This window comes from Stenella coeruleoalba (assembly GCF_951394435.1).
Source record: "Stenella coeruleoalba genome assembly, chromosome: X".
Lineage (NCBI taxonomy): Eukaryota > Metazoa > Chordata > Mammalia > Artiodactyla > Delphinidae > Stenella > Stenella coeruleoalba.
The window spans coordinates 95,768,240-95,788,639 of record NC_137152.1 but is presented as its reverse complement, the minus strand read 5'-3'; the positions used below and the strand labels follow the sequence as shown (position 1 = coordinate 95,788,639).

General features: G+C 36.5%; 1 long non-coding RNA gene across 1 annotated transcript in view; it reads left to right on the top strand.

Annotated features, from left to right (window-relative positions):
- LOC307180252 overlaps window positions 1–15,144 on the top strand; it is a 40,164-nt gene extending 25,020 nt beyond the window's left edge. Inside the window, exon 3 of the long non-coding RNA XR_013825694.1 lies at window positions 15,100–15,144. This is a non-coding gene — a long non-coding RNA (uncharacterized lncRNA). The remainder of the gene's footprint in view (window positions 1–15,099) is intronic.
- Window positions 15,145–20,400: the final 5,256 nt, after the last annotated feature.

The window sequence follows — 20,400 nt, the reverse complement described above, 5'->3', positions numbered from 1 at the left end:
TTGGGGGATGGGGGATGAGAATCTCGAGCATTATTTGAGATCTTACCTGTTTGAAATGTCTTTAATCTACCCTGTCACTTGATTTTTGGCTGGATATAGAATTTTAGTTTGAAAATAATTTTCCATCACAATTTTGAAGACATTGCTCTATTGTCTTTGAATTGCCACTGTTACATTGAAAGGCGATTCAGTGATAGTGATTACAGGTTTAGGTTATGGCAGTGAAGTGAGAAGCTGAGGCAGCCTGGAGAAAAATATCATTGGATGTGATGGAGGTCAAGGAACTGATTGACCAGAGGGGGTTCGGTGATCATCCACATGAATATCAAAGTCACCAAGAATGACAGCAGTAGTTTTAGAGAGCAAGATGTAAGACTGAAGGCAAAGTCATCAGTCTTGGGGCTAGATGACAGCAATTATTTTTAAGGAGGAATGAATTAGAAATGGCTGTGAGGAGAGGGGCAACAGGAGGCCACTTTATGTCCAAGTCTAGTGGTGTGACTTGTGTGGAAGAGATACAACCTCCACTTGAGAGGGCTACAGGGAAAGCAGTGTGCTCAGGAAGTGTGAGGTTTTGGTGAGAACAAGAAGGTGAAGGGAACATTTAGGGAAGAGGTTGAGGATATGACAGACTTTAATACTGATACAAATGGAGTTCCAGAGGACACAGTAGAAGAATTAGGGAGGGTAAAGAGAGTGAGAGATTTGGTTATCTTAGAAGAGGAAGAGAGCTGTATGAGAAATAACATATAGATTATCATAAAGGAGAGGTTTGGATTGGTGTGACAGAAGGAAATAAGGTATGTAAGGCACACTATGCAATTACTGGATGATGAAGTATATACCTGTAAAATTGTAATAGATACTTAAATATATAATTAGCATTTTATAGTTTTTAATGTAGAGCTTTAATAGACAATAACAATTTGCCTTCTGAAAAGCTTGAAGCAATTTACAATCACTCTCACCAATAGGATTTAAGAGAGTCCATTTCTCCACACCCTTATCCACAGCATTGGATATGCATTAATAAGTATTTGATTGTTTTCCTTTTTGCCAACCTGAGTAAAAAGAAAAGATCTCATTGTTTTTATTTGCATGTTTTGATTACTAGTGAGGCTGAACATTAAAAATGTTTTATTGGAAATTTGTACTTCTTATCTTTGAATTACCTATTTGCCTATTTTTTCCTTTGGATTCTCTTTTTCTATTGATTTGAGGGAACTCTTTATTCTTTGTGTATATTAATCCTTTAATTTGTTAGTATATTTTATCCCAGTTGTACTTATTATGTTTAAATAAAAACACTTGATTTTTTTTTTTTTTTTTGCGGTACGTGGGCCTCACTGTTGTGGCCTCTCCCGTTGCGGAGCACAGGCTCCGGACGCGCAGGCTCAGCGGCCATGGCTCACGGGTCCAGCCGCTCCGCGGCATGTGGGATCTTCCCGGACCGGGGCATGAACCCGCGTCCCCTGCATCGGCAGGCGGACTCCCAACCACTGCGCCACCAGGGAAGACCAAAACAGTTGATTTTTATTTATGCTGTCATTTGTTGTACAATTTTAAATTTGTATGCAGTCAGATCTATCATTTTTTCACTTTATAGCTTCTGTGTTTTGTGAGTTGCTTAGAAAGCTTTTCCTATTTCAATATTGTCACATGAGTCTTCTGTATTTTCTTCTATTCCTCTATATTTTCTTTTTTACATTTAGATCTTCAATCCATCTGGAATTTATTTTTGTATATGGTATAAAGTAGAGATTCTGATTTTTTTCCCAAATGAATAGAAAACTGTACTAACTTCATTTATGGAATAATCATTTTCTTCCCCACTGATTTGAAATGCCACTGTTATCACATACTGAATCCCCAGATGTATATAAATATGCTCCTAGACTACATTCATTGTTGTTCCTTTATGTAAATTTTGGTTTCTGGTAGAACAAGTCCATTTTCATTATTCTTTTTCAAAAATTTCTAGGATATGTTCTTACAGAGGAATTTTAGAATTAACTTTTAACATTTCCAAAAATTTCTTTAGGTTTTTGATTAAAATTGCATTAGATTTATATATTAATTTAAAAAGAATTGTTTTATTTAGAATACTGCATCATCCCACCCAGGAACTTGGTATACTTTTCTGTTTTTAAAGATTTTCTTTTATGTGCATCAGTGAAGTTTTATGATTTTCTTCATATAGGTTTTACACATTTTTTTCTAAGCATTTTATAGTTTTGCTATTATCATGAATAGGTTTTTAAAATTGCATTTTTTTGGGGGGCTGTATTGGGCCTTTGTTGCTGTGCGCACGCTTTCTCTAGTTGCGGCGAGTGGGGACTACTCTTTGTTACGGTGTGCGGGCTTCTCATTGCGGTGGCTTCTGTTGTTGTGGAGCATGGGCTCTAGGTGCGTGGGCTCAGTAGTTGTGGCTCGTGGGCTCTAGAGTGCAGGCTCAGTAGTTGTGGCGCATGGGCTTAGCTGCTCTGACGCATGTGGGATCTTCCCGGACCAGTGATCGAACCCGTGTCCCCTGCATTGGCAGGTGGATTCTTAACCATTGTGCCACCAGGGAAGTCCTAAAATACCATTTTCTAATTAGTTATTTTCATTATACTGAAAGCAATTGAATTTTGTGTATTCATCTTTTATCCTGGCTTCTATAACTTTATTGGCTTCTATTTTATACTTTTCCAGTTAGACTGTCATATCATAAGCAAATAATTCCAGTATTTAGCACTCACTTCTTTTTCTTTTTTTACTAAGACCAATGTGGGAAAATGGATACCTTTTTCTTGTTACTTAATCCTGATAGCTCCAATGATAGATGAATGCTAAGCCTGTATCTTTTGCAACTTAAATTCAGATTTGGGTTTTAAATGTTGACTGGATGTTTCCTGGAACCTTGAATTCAGCATGTCTAAGATTAAATAAAGTCCTAATTGCCCACACCTGCCCAAACCTGTGCCTAGTATTCATTTCTTTATTTCTGTTATTCAGGTTTAAATGACTCAGTTATTCTAGTCACTCAGGTTCAAAACCTTAATCATCCTTGATTTTTCTCCCTACATCTTTCCTTTCTCTCACTATTTTGTTCAGAAAATTCTCTTGATTTGGTCTCTACCCCTTGTTATAACACACATCTCCTCCTCTCTATTCTTATTGTTACCCCCTTCAATCTAATTTACAGACTGTTATTTAGGGCCTTCGATTTTTAGGTACAGTAAGTACAGTACAAAGAGATGCAAATGTAAATAACACAAAGTTCCTGCTCTTGAGTTCGTGAGGAGTGGATGATCGTTCTTAAATTTAACTAACTACAGTACAACATAGTAGATGCTACAAGAACTACATATATAATAACTACGGTAGCCCAGAGGAGGAAGTGATTATTTCTGCTTTATGCTGAATCAGAAAGGGTTGACATTTGAGCTGAACCCTGAAGGACAAGTGTAATTTTTTCAGGTGCAAAAGGAGAGGGAGAAGAGGCAATTTTGGTAGAGGAAATAGCATGAATATATGTCTTATATATTATTCAACTAGCATTTATTGAGTGTTGACTACGTGTCAAGTGTTGTACTGGGTGTGGAGCTTTAAGAAGCTCTTAGTCTTGTGGGAGATATGTATACCTAAACAGATAATCACAATAAGAAATTATGTAGAATATAGGTTATTCTTTATTCGAATAATCAGTTCACTCAATGAAGATTTCCCTTTGGCCAAATACTTGGATATAGAAGCAATATATACACAATGCTAAACAGCCTTAGCCAAATTTGATAAATTTCTCAAAATGTATGTATGACTGGGTTGTACCGGATTTTTTCTTCTTCAGGGCACTACTTCATTTCTGGATTGGGGCAGGGAGATTGTTTAACAATCAAATGATAGGACATGGTTCATTTATTTGTTAATTTAACCAGCAAGAATTTACTGAGGGCCTGTTGTGTACCACATATTGTTAGACCTTGGGGATACACAGAGAGATAAGACAGAGTCCTTCCCTAAGAGAGTGCTGCGATCAAATGGGTTCACTGGCACACAGAAGTATAATTAAAATACAATGAGTGAAAAACTGTGGTAAACTTTATATTCTGTATTATAGGAGGATGTATGAAAGACGCTTAATCCAGCCTTTGGGGAGAATGTACCAGGGAAGATTTCCTGGAGGTGATGATGCTTGAGCTGCGGTTGGTTTTAATAACTTAGGAGCATGTTGGTGTAGGGTAGGCAAGGATAAAGGCAGAGGAGCTACAGCCAGGGACTAGGTAAAAGCCTGCCTTCTTCTTGAGAAGGCCTGTTAGTAGGTTACTAGGGTGGGGGTGGAAAACTGGGGGAACTCCAGTAATTGTTTGATGTCCTTAATAACAGTTCAGGGGGTTTTCCACTCCAAGATAACTGATACTTTGTCCAGCATCCTGAAAGTGTCTCAGCCAAAGAGAACTTGTCCTTTGCGCTTCTAAGTTTTCTAAAATAAACATCTCTGGGTTGGCTCAGGAATGCTATGGTGACAGCTAAGATGCAGGGAGTTCTCTAACACTAGTGAAACTCTGGGCGGAAAGTTGTGAGGGATCCCAGTGATTGGTCTTAGAAAATGGTCAGGGTGTATGACAGAGGCAGAGGGCATTATCAGATAATCTACCTCTCCTAAATACATATGGAAGGTCCCTTTCTATTTACCACTAACACAAGTTCAGATGAGTATTTGCCTAGGAGGTTAGAACTTTGGTTAGACCTAGGTTCCTCAGAGTTGCTGTAATGTCAGAAAATAAAGTTTATGGTGGTTACTTACAGTTACTACATTGAAGCCACAGTGTTGTGGAAAATCAAGAGCACGATATTTTTCTTCTTTACAAAGATCACCAGGACATTATGACAACTTGTTAATCATTTGGGAAATAAAGAGCCTTACCTCACATCTTGCACCAACATAAATTTCAAATATATTACATACTTAAATGAAAACAATAACACATAAAGTATAGAATAAAATGTAGATATGTATTCATATAATCAGTGTGTAGAAGGTCCTTCTAAGCATGAAGGTAAAAACAGAAAACAAAAAAGGAAAAAAAAGGTAGATTTGACTTCATAAAAATTTTAAAAATTCTGAAGAGTAAAAAGTACCATAAATTAAGTGACATGGCAAACTTGGGTTAATATTCTTATTATAAAATATATATATATATTCTTATTATATAACGAACTCTCATGAATCAATAAGAAAAATATAAAAAGATGTGTAGAATAATGGGCAAAGATCAGGAATGAGAAATTCACAAAAGAACAAATAAACATCAAAAACTGTCAATTTCACTAATACTCAAAAAAATGCAAACTAAAGGATTAGGATAACAAGATTTTGCACAGTTGGCCAAGTTTAGTGCCTACTATTGAAGGATTATGGGAAAGGACATCTCATATACTGCTATTTGGAGTTTAGATGGGTACTATATTTTGTAGGGTAATTTGGTAACATGTATTAAGGCCTTAAAACGTATGTGACATGGATATGTTTTGAAATACCTCTCAGTGTGTTTCCTTTTTGATAATCTGATAGCTTTCCATCATTAAGTTCCTAGGGAATGGAGAGAGTAAATGCCACCTTGAGAAGGAAGGGACATTTTGTCTCGTCCAGATAGGAAGAAGTAAAATATAGCCCTTTCTGATTCCTAGAGGGGACTGCCTAGGAAGGAGAAGGGGGTGGTCCCAAATAAGTTTGAGAGATTATTAGAGCAGTAGAGACAGCTCTTTGTATCCCCAGGTTCAGACTGGAAAATGGTAAATTCCCCTAGAGAAGTATTGTGTCCATTATGATGCTACCCAGATAAGAAGTTTAAAATGGCATGATGGCATAGTAAGTTGGAAGAAGGAAAAAGGCATTCCCTTGTTTCCCATGGCACTGAGATTGGCATAGCTGGGACCTGGAGAAGGCTCTGAAAAGTTACTGGGATATGGGCCAACTTGCTTCCCAAATGAAACTAGGATGAGATGACACCAAGCAGAGGCTGTGGGTGACCAACCTCTAGAGATGAGTCGTAGGGACAATAGTCATGCCTGTCATACCAATGTCCTATGCCAATAACCTCATGCCACATGGTAGAACCAAGAAGGTAGACATCATTAGTCTCAAAAACCAGACTAGGTAAAGATATCAGCACCAACCGCCATGAGCTTCGGAAGGTACCCACAGACAACATGGAGCAAAGGACCAGCTGAGACTCAAAGGACAGCCAGCGGCCAGGATCCCACACTCAATTGCCATGAAGACATCTTGGGAAGGAGAAGGGAGAGAAACCTTGAAAGTCTGGGTATTTAACCAAAGGAGATTATTTGAAATAGAAAAATATTATTTTTTAAACTTGAAGAATTAAGGATGTCTTTAATTGGCAAGTTTATGTCTGTATGCCTCCTGTATCATCCAGAGGGATAGGGGTTTAAAGAAACTTTAGAAAGAAAAAAATAAAGAAGAAAAAGAAGAAAAAAATAAAGAGGCTACACATAGTTGCTCAATATGAACTGTAAAGTGTAAATTTTATGTTCATATCCTTTAATCCAGCCATTACACATCTAGTAGTTTATTCTGAAGAAATAATTGGATGGGTCCAAACATACACACTCATATACACACATATATGTAACCGAATGTTCATCATAGTATTGTTTTAAAAATTGAAAAACTGGAAACAAGCTGAATGTTTAATCATCTGAGGAATGGTTACATTATAATAAATCTACACAATGAGTGTTAACAACTCTTAGTTTAATAACTCTTCAGTCATTACAAAGAATAAGAGAAGTCTGTATGTACTGGAATGGGAAAGACATCTAAGTCATATTGTTAGGAGATAAAATCAGGATGAAGAGTATTATATATAGGATAATCTCATTTATGTAAAAGTATATAGTGATCTATATTCACATAGAAATATATCCATATTCTATAGGAAAATAAAAGAGACTATATGACTATACACAGTGTGATCCCATATTTGTTTAAATATGTGTATTTAATATAAAACTTATATGTGTGTATTTACTCACACATGTGTGTGCACACGCACACACACACACACACACACACACACACAGAAGGAAGTCTCAAAGTATCTGCAGCAAATTGTTAGCAGTGATTATCTATGGATGGTGAGATTAAGTAGAAATTTCACTCTTATTTATACATTTCTCTGTTGCCTGATGTTTTCTCCCAATGAGCTAATATTATTTTTATAATTAGAAAAATTGACATTTATTTCCTTTTGAAAATAAATACGTATATATTTAGTGACATAAAAATGTTTTTAATATATTAATATTGTAAAAGAGCAGATTACTAAATCTTGTGACTTAACATTTGTTTTTATAAAAATGAGTACATGTGCATATAAACAGGATATATACCAAAATATTGAGAGTGGTTATCTCTGGATCTTGGGATTAGCAATGATTTTTATATATTTTTCTTTTTGATTAACATATTTTTTAATTTTCCTCTAATAAATATATTTTGTGAATTTAAGGGGAAAAAAAGCACAAAGTACCATAAAGTTCCAGGTTCCTTGAAGGAGAGCTAGAGAATCTGGTTGGCAGATTTGAGGCAGTTGATGTGTCTTGCAGGGAAAATGTGGTCATGGAGGACTGGCTGCCTGATTGGCTAGGCCCATTGCAGAATGAAAATGCTTTTTTCAAAAGCAAGGAAAAAATTGCTGTTAAAGGTACTAAAATATAAAGCTTTTTTTCTTTATCCCACATACCTACTCTGCTTATGAGCATGATCTATTGTCCCATTGAACTACACTTACAAAACATAAATTCAAAGATAAAATTATTAAGAATTTCAAGATGGCAGTAGTGTAGCATTAAATCAAGCCCCTTCTGAGTGGGGGCCCTGTGTGACCGCACAAGTTGTACTCCCTTGAAGCTAGCCTTGTGATCACAAAGAGATGGGGAGCCGGTTCTGGATGTAATTGGCCAGGGACACCCATGAAACTATGGCTGTGTCTTTTCCTACCAGCTGCAGAACAATTTGGAGTGACATGCTTCGATGGGATTCAGATCAGGCTTCTCTGGTCCAGCCTCTGCTTTGTAAAGCTAATAGTTATCTAAGTGTATATTTGGAATCCATTTCTATCTATCCTGACCTCTACTAAGGACTCATGTTTATTAGGGGTACAGCATTGACCCAACCAATTGTCCCTTTATTTGTGGGCTATGTGGTTTCCTAACAGTAACTGTGATTCTGTTTCAGACAAAGGGACCTGTCCCACCAATGTTTACTGAGAGCTTTAGCCAACTCTATCATCAACTTTTTCCTCCTCACTTTGGAGGTAGTTCCTAAGCTTTGACTTCAGCCTCATACAAAAGTCTGTTCTGAGTCTTGCTACCTTCTAACTCAGCACTCCTTACCCCAGTTCTAGAGCATTCCATGCCAGTTCCTGACAAGCAGGACGGGAAATTCCCCACGTCCAAGCAGCTAGTGGCTTCCCTGGTCTTCAGTTCTGGCTCAATCAGATGAATGCAGGCTGAGTAGGGATGGGAGACAGAAATGACAGGGTCCTGAGTTGAGGATCCCTAGGGTGAGGATTCTATACAAAGAAGCGGGATGGGGGCAATAGACAGGTGAAGAATTAGAACATAGTTATTAGAACATAGTTTGGGGAAAGGGAAAGGTGGTTGAAAAAGGTGTTTGAAGAGGAGAAACAAGGCCAGTTTTAATCTTCAGGATATATTAGAAAATAAATGCCAAGCAAGGGTTAAAAATTGTGGTATATTTAAAATGTATACATTTAACAAAATGCTTTTTCTTAACATGGACAATATTGTGCAGTATTTTTGTTCAGAATAATTGCTGGGTTTATATAAAATAAGGATTTGTAGTATATTAGGTAGGCAGGTATTGGAAATGAGACACAAGTTTAAAGTTATATGATGAAAGTCTTTTTAAAAAAATTTAATTGTGGTAAAATATACATAACAAAAATTTACCACCTTAACCAGTGTTATGTGTACAGTTCAGCCTTGTTAAGTACATTCACATTGTGCAACCAATCTCCAGAACTCTTTTTGTCTTGCAAAACTGAAACTCTATACCCATTAAACGACGACTCCCCATTCCCTCCTCCCTACAAGCCCCGGTTAACCACCGTCCTACTTTCTGTTTCAGTGAATTTGACTACTTTAGATACCTCATATAAGTGGAGTCATAGAGTATTTGTCTTTTGTAACTGGCTAATTTTATTTATCATAGTGTCCTTAAGGTTCTTCCATGTTGTAGCATGTGCCACGATTTCCTTCCTTTTTTTTTTAAAGGCTGAATAATATGCCATTGTATGTATATATCACATTTTGTTTATTCATTTGTCCATCGATGGACATTTGGGTTGCTTCCATCTGCTGCTATGAATGTGGGTGTGAAAATATCTCTTTGAGACCCTGCTTTCAATTCTTTTGGATATATATCCAAAGTGAGATTGCTAGATCATTTGGTAGTTCTAGTTTTAAATTTTTGAGGAACTTCCATATTGTTCTCCATAGTGATTGCACCATTTTACAATACCATAAACATTGTACTATGGTTCCAATTTCTCCACATCCTCACCAACACTTCTGTTTTTTTTTTTATAGTAGCCATCCTAATGGATGTGAGGTGACATTCGTTCCATTTTGCTGCTGAGTATCATTCCATAGTATGAATGTAACACAGTTTAACTATCCACCTATTGAAGGACATCTGGGTTATTTCCAGTTTTTTACTATTATGAATAAAACTGCTATAAACATTCTTGTATAGGTTTTTGTGTGAACATAAGTTTTCATTTCTCTGGGATAGATGCCCAGGAGTGCAACTGCTGAGTCATATAATGGTTGCATTTTAGTTTTTTAAGAAATTACCGAAGTGTTTTACAGAGTGGCTGTGCCATTTTCCCCACCAGCAATGTCCAAATGATAGTTTCTTTACATCCTTGCTGGTATTTGGGTGTTGTCATTATTTTTTATTTTCACCCTTCTGATAGCAGTAATATCTCACCATTTTGATTTCCATCTCCCTAGTGGCTAATGATTTTAAACATATTTTCATGTACTTCTTTGTCATAGGTATATCCTCTTTGGTGAAATGTCTCTTCAATGTCTTTTGCCCATTTTTCTAACGGATTTTTTTGTGTGTGTGTGTGTGTTTTCAGAGTTGTTTTTTTTTTTTTAAAAAAATACATTCTGAATATTAGTCCTTTGGCATATTGTGGTTTGCAAATATTTTCTCCCATTCTGTAGCTTGTCTTTTCATGTTCTTAATTGTATCTTTCACAGAGCAAAAGTTTTTCGTTTTGGTGAAGCCCAACTTATCAATTTTTCCTTTTATGAATCCTGCTTTTAGTGTCAAATCTCTTTGCCTACTCCAGATCCCAAAGATTTTCTCCTATGTGTTTTTTCTAAAAGTTTTATAGTTTTACATTTAAATCCCTGATCCATTTTGAGTTAATATTTGTATAAATCATGAGACTTAGATTGAGTTTCATTTTTGCTGACGGATGACCAATTGCTCCAGTGTCATTTGTTGAAAAGGCTATCTTTCTTTTATTGGATTGCTTTTGCACCTTTGTCAAAAATCAGTTGGGCGTATTTGAGTGAGTCTAATTCTGGGTTCTCGATTTCATTTCACTGATCTATGTGTCTGTCCCTCCACCAATATCACACAGTCCTGATTACTATAGCTTTATAATAAGCTTTGAAATCATGTAGACTGATTCTTCCCACTTTATTCTTGTTCAGAATTGTTTTAGTTATTCTAGTTACTTTGTTTTTCTATATAATTTATGGAATAATCTTTTTTTTTTTTTTTTGCGGTACGTGGGCCTCTCACTGTCGTGGCCTCTCCCGTTGCGGAGCACAGGCTCTGGACGTGCAGGCTCAGCGGCCATGGCTCACGGGCCCAGCCGCTCCGCGGCATGTGGGATCTTCCCGGACTGGGGCACGAACCCGTGTCCCCTGCATCGGCAGGCGGACTCTCAACCACTGCGCCATCAGGGAAGCCCTATGGAATAATCTTGTTTATATCTATAAGAAATCCTGTTTAGATTTTGATAGGAATTGCATTAAATCTGTATATCAATTTGGAAGAGAATTGACTTCTTTACTATGTTGAGTCTTCCAATCCATGAAGTTTTGTTTAGATCTTTGATTTATTTTATCAGCATTTTGTAATTTTCAGCATGCAAGTCCTGTACGTGTTTTGTTAGAATTATACCTAATCATTTAATTATTTTTTGAGCGATTGTAAATGGTATTGTATTTGAATTTTGGTGTCCATGTGTTCATTACTATTATATAGAAATTCAGTAGATTTCTATGTATTTATCTTGTATACTGAAACTTTGCTGAGCTCATTTATTTGTCCTAAGAGTTCTTTGGTAGATTCGTTGGGATTTTCTACGTAGACAATCGTGTCTACAAATAGGGACAGTTTTATTTCCTCCTTTCCTATCTGTCTGCCTTTTATTTCCGTTTTTGCCTTATTTCACTGGCTAGAATTTCCAGCACCATGATGAATAAGAGTGGTTAAGAGCAGATATCCTTGCCTTGTTCCTGACCTTAGGAGGAAAACATCTAGTTTCTCACCATTAAGTATGATGTTAGCCATAGGGTTTTTGTAGATTTCTTTATCAAGTTGAGGAAGTCCCCCTATATTCTTATTTTTTCTGAGATTTTTTTTCATGAATGGGTGTTGGATTTTGTCAAATTCTTTTTCTGCATCTATTGATATGATCATGTGATTTTTCTTCTTTAACTTGTTTGTACGGAGGATTACATTGCTTGATTTTCAAATACTGAGTTAGCATTGCATTCCTGGAATAAATTCTGCTTGTTCACACTGTATAATTCTTTCTGTATATTATTGAATTCTATAATTCTTTCTGTATATTATTGAATTCTATTTGCTAACATTTTTTAGAATTTTTGCATCTATAGTAATAAGAATATTGGCCTATAATTTTCTCTTTTTGTACTATATATAGTTTTTGTATTAGGGAAATATGATTTGGGCAATGCCCCTTTCTCTTTTTTCTGGAAGAGATTCTGTAGAATTGGTGTTAATTCTTCCTTGTGTTTGGTAGAATGGTCTAGTGAAACCATCTGGACCTGCAGATTTCCTTTTTTTTTAAATTGAAGTCTTCTAGTTGCCAATGAAGTTTCCTTATAGTAATAGGGTTATTCAAATGATCTACTTCATATTGGATGAATGGTGTTAATTTTTGTTTTTGGAGGAGTTGGTTCATTTCACCTAAATTAACAAATTTGTGTGTAGAATGGTTCATAATATTTCCTTGTTATCCTTTTGATGTCTGTAGGGTATGTAATATAATACGTGTCTTCTCTTTTTTTGTCAGTCTTACTAGAGGTTTGCCAATTTTTTTGATCTTTCTAAAAAACCAGTTCTTTGTTTCATTGATTTTTTTTCTATTGTTTTTTTGTTTTCATTTCATTGCTTTCTGCTCTTATCTTTATTATTTCTTTCCTTCTACTTGCTTTGGATTTATTTTGTCCTTCTTTTGCTAGGTCCTTGAGGTGGGAACTTGGGTTACTGATTTCAGACTTTTCCTTTTCCATTATTATATGCAATTAGTGCTAAAAATTTCCCTCTCAGCACTGCTTTAGCTGTGTCCCACAGATTTTGATATGTTGTGTTTTCATTTTCATTCATTTCAACATATATATATATATATTTACAACAATCCTTTCTTTATTTTTAAAAAATATTTATTATTTATTTGGCTGCGCTGGGTCTTAGTCATGGCATGCATGATCTTTGATCTTCACTGTGGCATGCAGGATCTTTAGTTGCGGCATGCAGGATCTTTTAGTTGCAGCATACAGGATCTTTATTTGTGGCATGTGGGATCTAGTTCCCTGACCAGAGATCGAACCCAGGCCCCGTGCACTGGGAGCACGGAGTCTTAACCACTGGACCACAAGGGAAGTCCCTCAACATCAATATATTTTTAAATTTCCCTTGAAACTTCCCCTCTGATCCATGAATTGTTTAGAAGTATGTTGCTTAGTTTCCAAGTGTTTGCAGATTTTCTTGTTATTGTTCTATTACTTATTTCTAGTTTGATTCCACTGCAGTTGGATAACATACTCTGTGATTTCAGTTCTTTTAAATTTGTTAAGGTTTGTTTCATGGCCTGGGATAGGGCCTATCTTGATATATGTTCCACGGGTATATGAAGAAATTGTGCATCCTGCTGTTGGGTGGAATGTTCTATGGATGTTGATTAGATCCGATTGGTTGACGGTGTTGTTGAGTTCTTCTATATCCTTGCTGATTTTCTGTCTAGTTGTTCTATCAATCACTGAGAGAGGGGTGTTGAAATTTCCAACTATAATTGTAGATTTGTCTATTTCTGCTTTTAGTTTAATAAGTTTTTGCTTCACATGTTTTGCAGCTCTATTATTTGGTGCATCCACATTTAGGAATGCTGTATCTTGATGGATTGGCCCTTTTATCATTATATAATATCCTCTGTTTCAGTTAAATCTTTTGGATCTGAAATCTATTTTATATTTCACTCTGTCTATATATGTATTATTATTATTTATTTATATATTGGTATATATTTAATTTAATATATAATATGTAAATAATAAAATTGTCTATTATATATAATGTGTATATTGCTAATGTATATTAGCATACATATTTTCTTTATATATATTCTGATATTAATATAGCCACTCTTGCTTTCTTTTGATTAATGTTTGTATGATATAACTTTTTCCATCCTTCTACTTTCAACCTAATTATGTTATTATAGCTAACATGAGCTTCTTGTAAATAGCATATAGTTGGGTCATGTTTCTTAACTCACTCTGACAGTTTCCCTGTCTTTTTAAATTGAGATATAATTGGCATACAGCACTGTATAAATTTAAGGTGTACAGTATAATGATTTGACTTACATACATCATGAAATGATTACCAAAATAAGTTTAGTGAACATCCATTGTTTCATATAGGTACAAAATAAAAGAGAAAAAAATTTTTTTCCTTGTGATGAGAACTCTTGGAATTTACTCTCTTAACAACTTACATATGTAACACACAGCAGTGCTAATTATATTTATCATGTTATATGTTGCATCCCTAGTACTTATTTATCATGTAACTGGAAGTTTGTACTCCTTGACCACCTTCATCCAATTCTCCTTCCCTCCACCTCCTGCCTCTGGTAACCACAAATTTGATCTCTTTTTCTATGAGTTTGTTGTTTGTTCGTTTTTAAAGTATAGCTAACTTGCAACACAATGTTAGTTCCTGGTGCGCAACATAGTGACTCGATATTTCTGTATATTACAAAATAATCACCGTGATAAGTTTAGTTACAATCTGTCACCATACAAAGGTCTCTGTTTTTTAATTGGTATATTTATACCATTTAACTTTAATGTAATTATTGCTATTTTGGAATTAATTCTGCAATTTTATTTTTTGTTTTCTTTCTCTCTTTTTTATTTCTTCTGATTTCTTATTTCCTGCCTTCTTGTGGGTTACTTGAACATTTTTAGAATTCCATCTTAATTTATGTATGGCTATTTTGAGTGTATCTCTTTGTGTAGCTTTTTTAGTCATTGTTCTAGGTATTATATTATGTACATATAACTTATTACAGACTATTGGTGTCTTCATTTTACCAGTTCAAGTGAAGTATAGAGACTTTATCTCCCTTTATGTCCTTTTACACTTCCCCATTTACACTATATTTGTCTTAGGTATTTACATATATTTAAAACTACATCACACAGGGTAATAATTTTGCTCCCACCCTCCAACATAATTTAGAAGACTCCAAAGGAGAAGTAAATTCTATTTATCCATAGTTTTCCTTACCATATTCTTTTTGATGTTCCAAGATTTCTTTAAAAAAAATCATTTCCTATTCATTTAGAGAACTTCCTTAAGCCATTCTTTAGGGAAGGGCAGCTGGGGACAAATTCTCTTAGTGTCTGTCCTTCATCTGAGAATGTCTTGATTTCCTCTTCATTCCTGGAGGATATTTTTGTTGGATACAGGATTCAGGTTGATAGTTGTTTTTTTTTTTCTTTCAGCCTATGAAATACATCATGCAACTTCCTTCGGCCTGCATGGCTTCAGATGAGAAATCTACTGTCGTTCAAATTGTGTTTCCTTATAGGTAAGGTGTCGTTTCGCTTGCTGCTTTTAAGAACTTTGTGTTTGTTGTTAGTTTTCAGAAGTTTGACTATGATGTGTCCTGGTGTGAAATTCTTTAGAGTTTATTCTGTTTGGAGTTCACTTCTTGAATCTGTAGGTTTATATCTTTTGCCAAATTTGAGAAGTTTTCAGCCATTATTTCTTCAAGTACTTTTTCAGCCTTGTCCTCTTTTTCCTCTCCTGGGATTCTCATGACATGAATGTTATAGCTTTTGTTATATTCCTAGGAAGCTCTGTTAATTTTTTTCCCATTTATTTTCTCTCTTGTTCAATTTGGGTAATTTTCATTGTTCTATCTTCGAGTTCACTGATATTTTTTCCTCTGTCTCCTTCATTCTGCTGTATAGTGCATTCAGTTCCAAATATTCCATTTGGTTCTTTTTTTTAAAATTTATTTTGGCTGAGTTGGGTCTTCGTTGCTGTGTGCGGGCTTTCTCTAGTTGTGGTGAGCGGGAGCTACTCTTTATTGTGGTGCGCGGGCTTCTCATTGCGGTGGCTTCTCTTGTGGCAGAGCGCGGGCTCTAGGCACATGGGCTTCAGTAGCTGTGGCACATGGGCTCAGTGGTTGTGGCACATGGGCCCTAGATCACAGACTCAGTAGTTGTGGTGCATGGGCTTAGTTGCTCCGCGGCATGTGGGATCTTCCTGGACCAGGGCTCGAATCCGTGTCCCCTGCATTGGCAGGCAGATTCTCAACCACTGCGCCACCAGGTAAGCCCTTCCATTTGGTTCTTTTTTATTCTTCTATTTCTTTGCTAAGGTTTTCTTTTTTTTTTCATTTGTTTCAAGTATGTTTATATTTGCTTATAGAATCATTTTTATAATAGCTGCTTTAAACTTTTTGTTACATAATTCTAATATCTCTGTCATCTTGTTATTGGCATCTATTGATTCTGTTTTTAATTCAGCTTGATAGCTTTCTGGTTCTTGGTATGTGGAGAGATTATTTATTTATTTATTGAAACCTAGACATTGTTGGTATTATGTTATGAGACGCTATCTTATTTAAACTTCCTCTTTTAGATGGCTTTCTCTGACACCACTCTGGCAAGGGAAGAGGGGCACTGCTTTGTTACTGCCAGGTGGGTTGTAGGAGTCTAGGTTCCCCACTTGGCCTCTGTTGACAATCATGGGAGGGGAGTTTGCTCCTTGCTAGTGCTAGGTGGGTGTGGGAATTCTGACTCCCCACTCATACCTCATTAGCTGCTCACCACATGGTCTCCAATGACACCGTGGTAGGGGTAATGAGTGGCTTCATTACCGCTGGGCAGTGGTGAAAGTCCTGTCCTTCTGCCAAGCCTCTTGACACTACCCCAGCAAGGAGGAGGAGACATGTTTTGTTATTGCCAGGCTCCCCCTATGGTCTCTACTTATACCTTTTGGGGGCTTTCTCTCATGATCACCTACCAGAAATGAAAGTCCTGCCACCCTACTCAGGCTTCTCTGGTACCACCCTGGAGAGAGTATTGTGAAGCTTTGTTACAGCCTGGCGAGAGGATAGAAGTCTAGGCTTGCCACTTGCCCTTTGCCAATGGGGGTGGGGATAGGGCCAGTTTTTTCTATGATGTTTGACTGCTGCAGGTAGTTATTGTTTAAAAGTTTTTCTGTCTTACTAGCCTGCTCCTTTCCTGGTCCTTTAGATAGAGAGAGCAGTCTTTTCTTAGGGCTTTTTTGTGTTTGCACCCATTGTAGTTTTTGGGATGTTAATTTATTCAGATTTAAACATTTTTTTTTCTTTTACTGTTACTCTTGAATTTTTAACATGCATCTTGACTAAACAAAATCTCTTTACTAATAAAATGAACATTTCTACCCTCTTCCAAATTGAAACAAGAACTTTAGAATGCTTTAACTCCACTGAAACCCCATACCCCCGCAGTTGTACTTGTCCAGTATCATACCTCCACCTTATCCAAACTATATATTGTTATTATTGTTTCATACAGCCAATGCTTGTTTGGCTTTGACCACATATTTTCTAATTTCCTAACAAGTAATTTCTTCTTTAATATCAGACCTTTCTTTTGGTTTCAGTTTTCTTCTTTCTTAAGTTTATTCATTAGAAATTTCCTTTAGTGAAGGTCTTTTGGTAAAACTTGTAATTTTCATTTGTCTGAAAATGTTTTTATTTTGCTCTTTTAAAAAAATATTTATTTGTTTATTTGGTTGTGCTGGGTGGTAGTTGCGGCAGGCAGGCTCCCCAGTTGCGGCATGTGAACTCCCAGTTGCAGCATGCATGCGGGATCCAGCTACCCCACCAGGGAATGAACCTGGGCCCCCTGCATCAGGAGCATGGATCCCTAACCACTGCACCACCAGGGAAGTCCCTGCTCTTATTGTTGATAGACAGTTTTGCTGGTTACACAATTCCAAGTTGACAACGATTTTCTCTCAACACTTTGAAGATATTATTTATTTTCTTCTGGCTTTTATTGTTGCTTTTGAGATGCCTGCTGTCAGTTTGTTATTCTTTTATAATAATCTATCTTTTCTCTCTGGCCGCTTTAAGATTTTTTTTGTTTTTGATACTTGACAGCAATATGTTAACATTTATGTGAGATAATAGAAAATATATATTGGTCTCTGTCCTGGTTCCTGGCACAGAACTCCTAAAACCCTTGCAATTTTCTAAGTGATAAAAACACTAGGAGCACCTCTTCCTCTGTCTATCTTCGGACCGCATCCCTGGCACAGGGCTTATAAAACCCTTGTAAATTCCTAAGTGATAAGAGCAGTGAAGAATGTCTTTTGTTCTACTGAGGTGGTTCTGGGTGGGCTCTTGGATGGGGGCTGGTCACCAGAAAGACCAAGACATGATTAAAATCTTGGGATTTTCAGCTCCCCCCACATTCTCCAGAGAGAGGAGAGGGCCTGGAAATGGAGTTAATCATGGATCATGCCCATAATATTTATGGAAGCCTTCATAAAACCCCAATAGTAGGGGGTTCGGGGAACTTCCAGGTTGGTGAACACATCCATACAGGGAGGATGACACATTCCAATTCCACAGGGACAGAAACTCCTGCACTTGGGACCCTCCCAGACCTTGCCCTATGTATCTCTTTATCTGGCTGTTCATCTGTAGCCTTTATATTCTTTAATAAACTGGTAAATGTAAGTAAGTGTTTTCCTAAGTTCTGTGAATTGTTATAGCAAATTAATCAAGCCTGAGGAGGGGGGTCATGGGAACCTCTGATTTTAGCTAAATTGGACGGAAGTTGTGGGTAACATGGAGACTTACTACTTATAATTGGCATCTGAAGTGTGGTGGGAGCAGTCTTGTGGGACTGAGCCCTTAACCTATGGGACCTGACACTATCTCCAGGTAGATAGTGTTAGATTCAAATTAAATTATAGGACACCCAGTTGGTTTTACAGAGAATTGCTTAGTGTGGGGAAAAACCTCCACATATTTGGTGACTGGAGGTGTCAGAAGTGAAGTGTTCTTTGTGAGTAGGGTGTCTGTGTAAAGGAAAGGAGAAGCAGGAGGGAAGAACTGCGTTTTTTCCCACATGAGAGGTAGACTGAACTGAGATTTTTATCCCTAGATAGGAAGGAAAAATCTTGAATTTTTCCTTTACAATTTGGAATTTCTTTTTTTAAAAATCCTGTTTATGGTTTCAGAATTTGAGGATTATTAACTTTCATAAATTATGAAAATTTGTCTGCTAGTATCTCTTTGAATGTTGGTTACCTGTGAGTGCAAAAACACCCAGGGCTGTTGAAGCATTAACATCTGATTACTGTTCTGCTTTCAACTTTGTTTTTGACCTCTGGAGATTTACTCTTTTCTCTTGCAGGATGAGTTTTGTTACACATCAAAAAGATTAAAGATAAACCTACAGAATTTCTAGTTATTTTGTAGCAGGAGATTTTTAAAAGAGAGCTAGTTCATATTCCTGGAAATGGAAGTTCACAAAGATCTTTCTATCCCTTTATTTGTCTCTAAAACTATATGTCTGACTTTATTGTAGGTAACATTTAAGAGTTAAATTTAAGGTAATGTTGAGAGTTACAGTTGAAGGCTACTGAGAATATTGAGCTGGAGGCCACTGTCATGCATGGTCCCATGGAGCTGAGCTGTAGGGTTGAGGGCTTGAGAGAGGCGGTAAGGAGTAAGGTGAGCAGAGTTTGCCTTCTCTTAAGTTTTTTGATTTCTGTTGTTTTTTTTTCTGACCTTTGCTAGCTGTGTAAGTGTTGGGCACATTTTTAAAAGGTCTTTTAGCCTCAATTTCATCATCTTCCATTGAGAATAATAGGTCCAGTTTTATAGGCCTGTTGTAGAATTAAGTGAGATGCCATGTATAAAATGTTTGGTTCAGTGCACGGCACAAAAAAGGTGTTCAACTCCCTTTCTCTTCAGTAGCATCACTTTGTTTTTCCCATCTCCATTTGCCAACCAGCACTTAGGCAAAATGGGACTAGGACTGGGTGGAAGAGGAGATACTAGGTAGTGTTTGGCAAAGTAGCAGTGGAGGAAGGATAACCAGGAGAAGAGGAAAGCCCTAGTGATATGGGAAAGAAAATGGAAATGTTGACTTCCACCCCGATGGGGCAGCCATTCTTACACAATTTGGGGACATAGAATCAAAGAGCACGTCCCTCTGCATCACCTGCAATAGATTTGTCATTCTTCTGTTTATAAACAATACTTCAATCTCATGCAATTGTAGCTTATCCATGATTCTTAGAAAACAGGCATCAAAGGGAAAAAGGAGAGGATGGGAAAGAAGAGAGTATAGACTTAAATCACAACTAAGAGAAAATAGGATATAATTCCTATTACTTAGAATAAATGGAGTGTAGATTTTGATGACATAAAAATGCTTTCTGGAATTTCATTAATTGGAAAAATATGTTTTCAAAGGAATAACTTGTCATCTGCAAATGACTGGCTTTTAGTTTAGATCAAAAGGCACTAACCTAAGTAACAGGCAAAATAAATGAAAACAAAATATACGTCTATTTAGCATGGTATGTACTGTAGTTTTAAGGTATAATACTAAGGATTCAAAGCAGAGTTTCAATCTCAATTCTTGATTTATGAGTTTTTGGATGATAGAGTTAGATTTTATGGTAATTTATATAGGCTTGCTTCATGGTTTAATTCTAACCATGTATTACTGATCCTAATTCAAATGTCAGAGTCTTAGATTAAGAACCCAAAGAGGATTTAA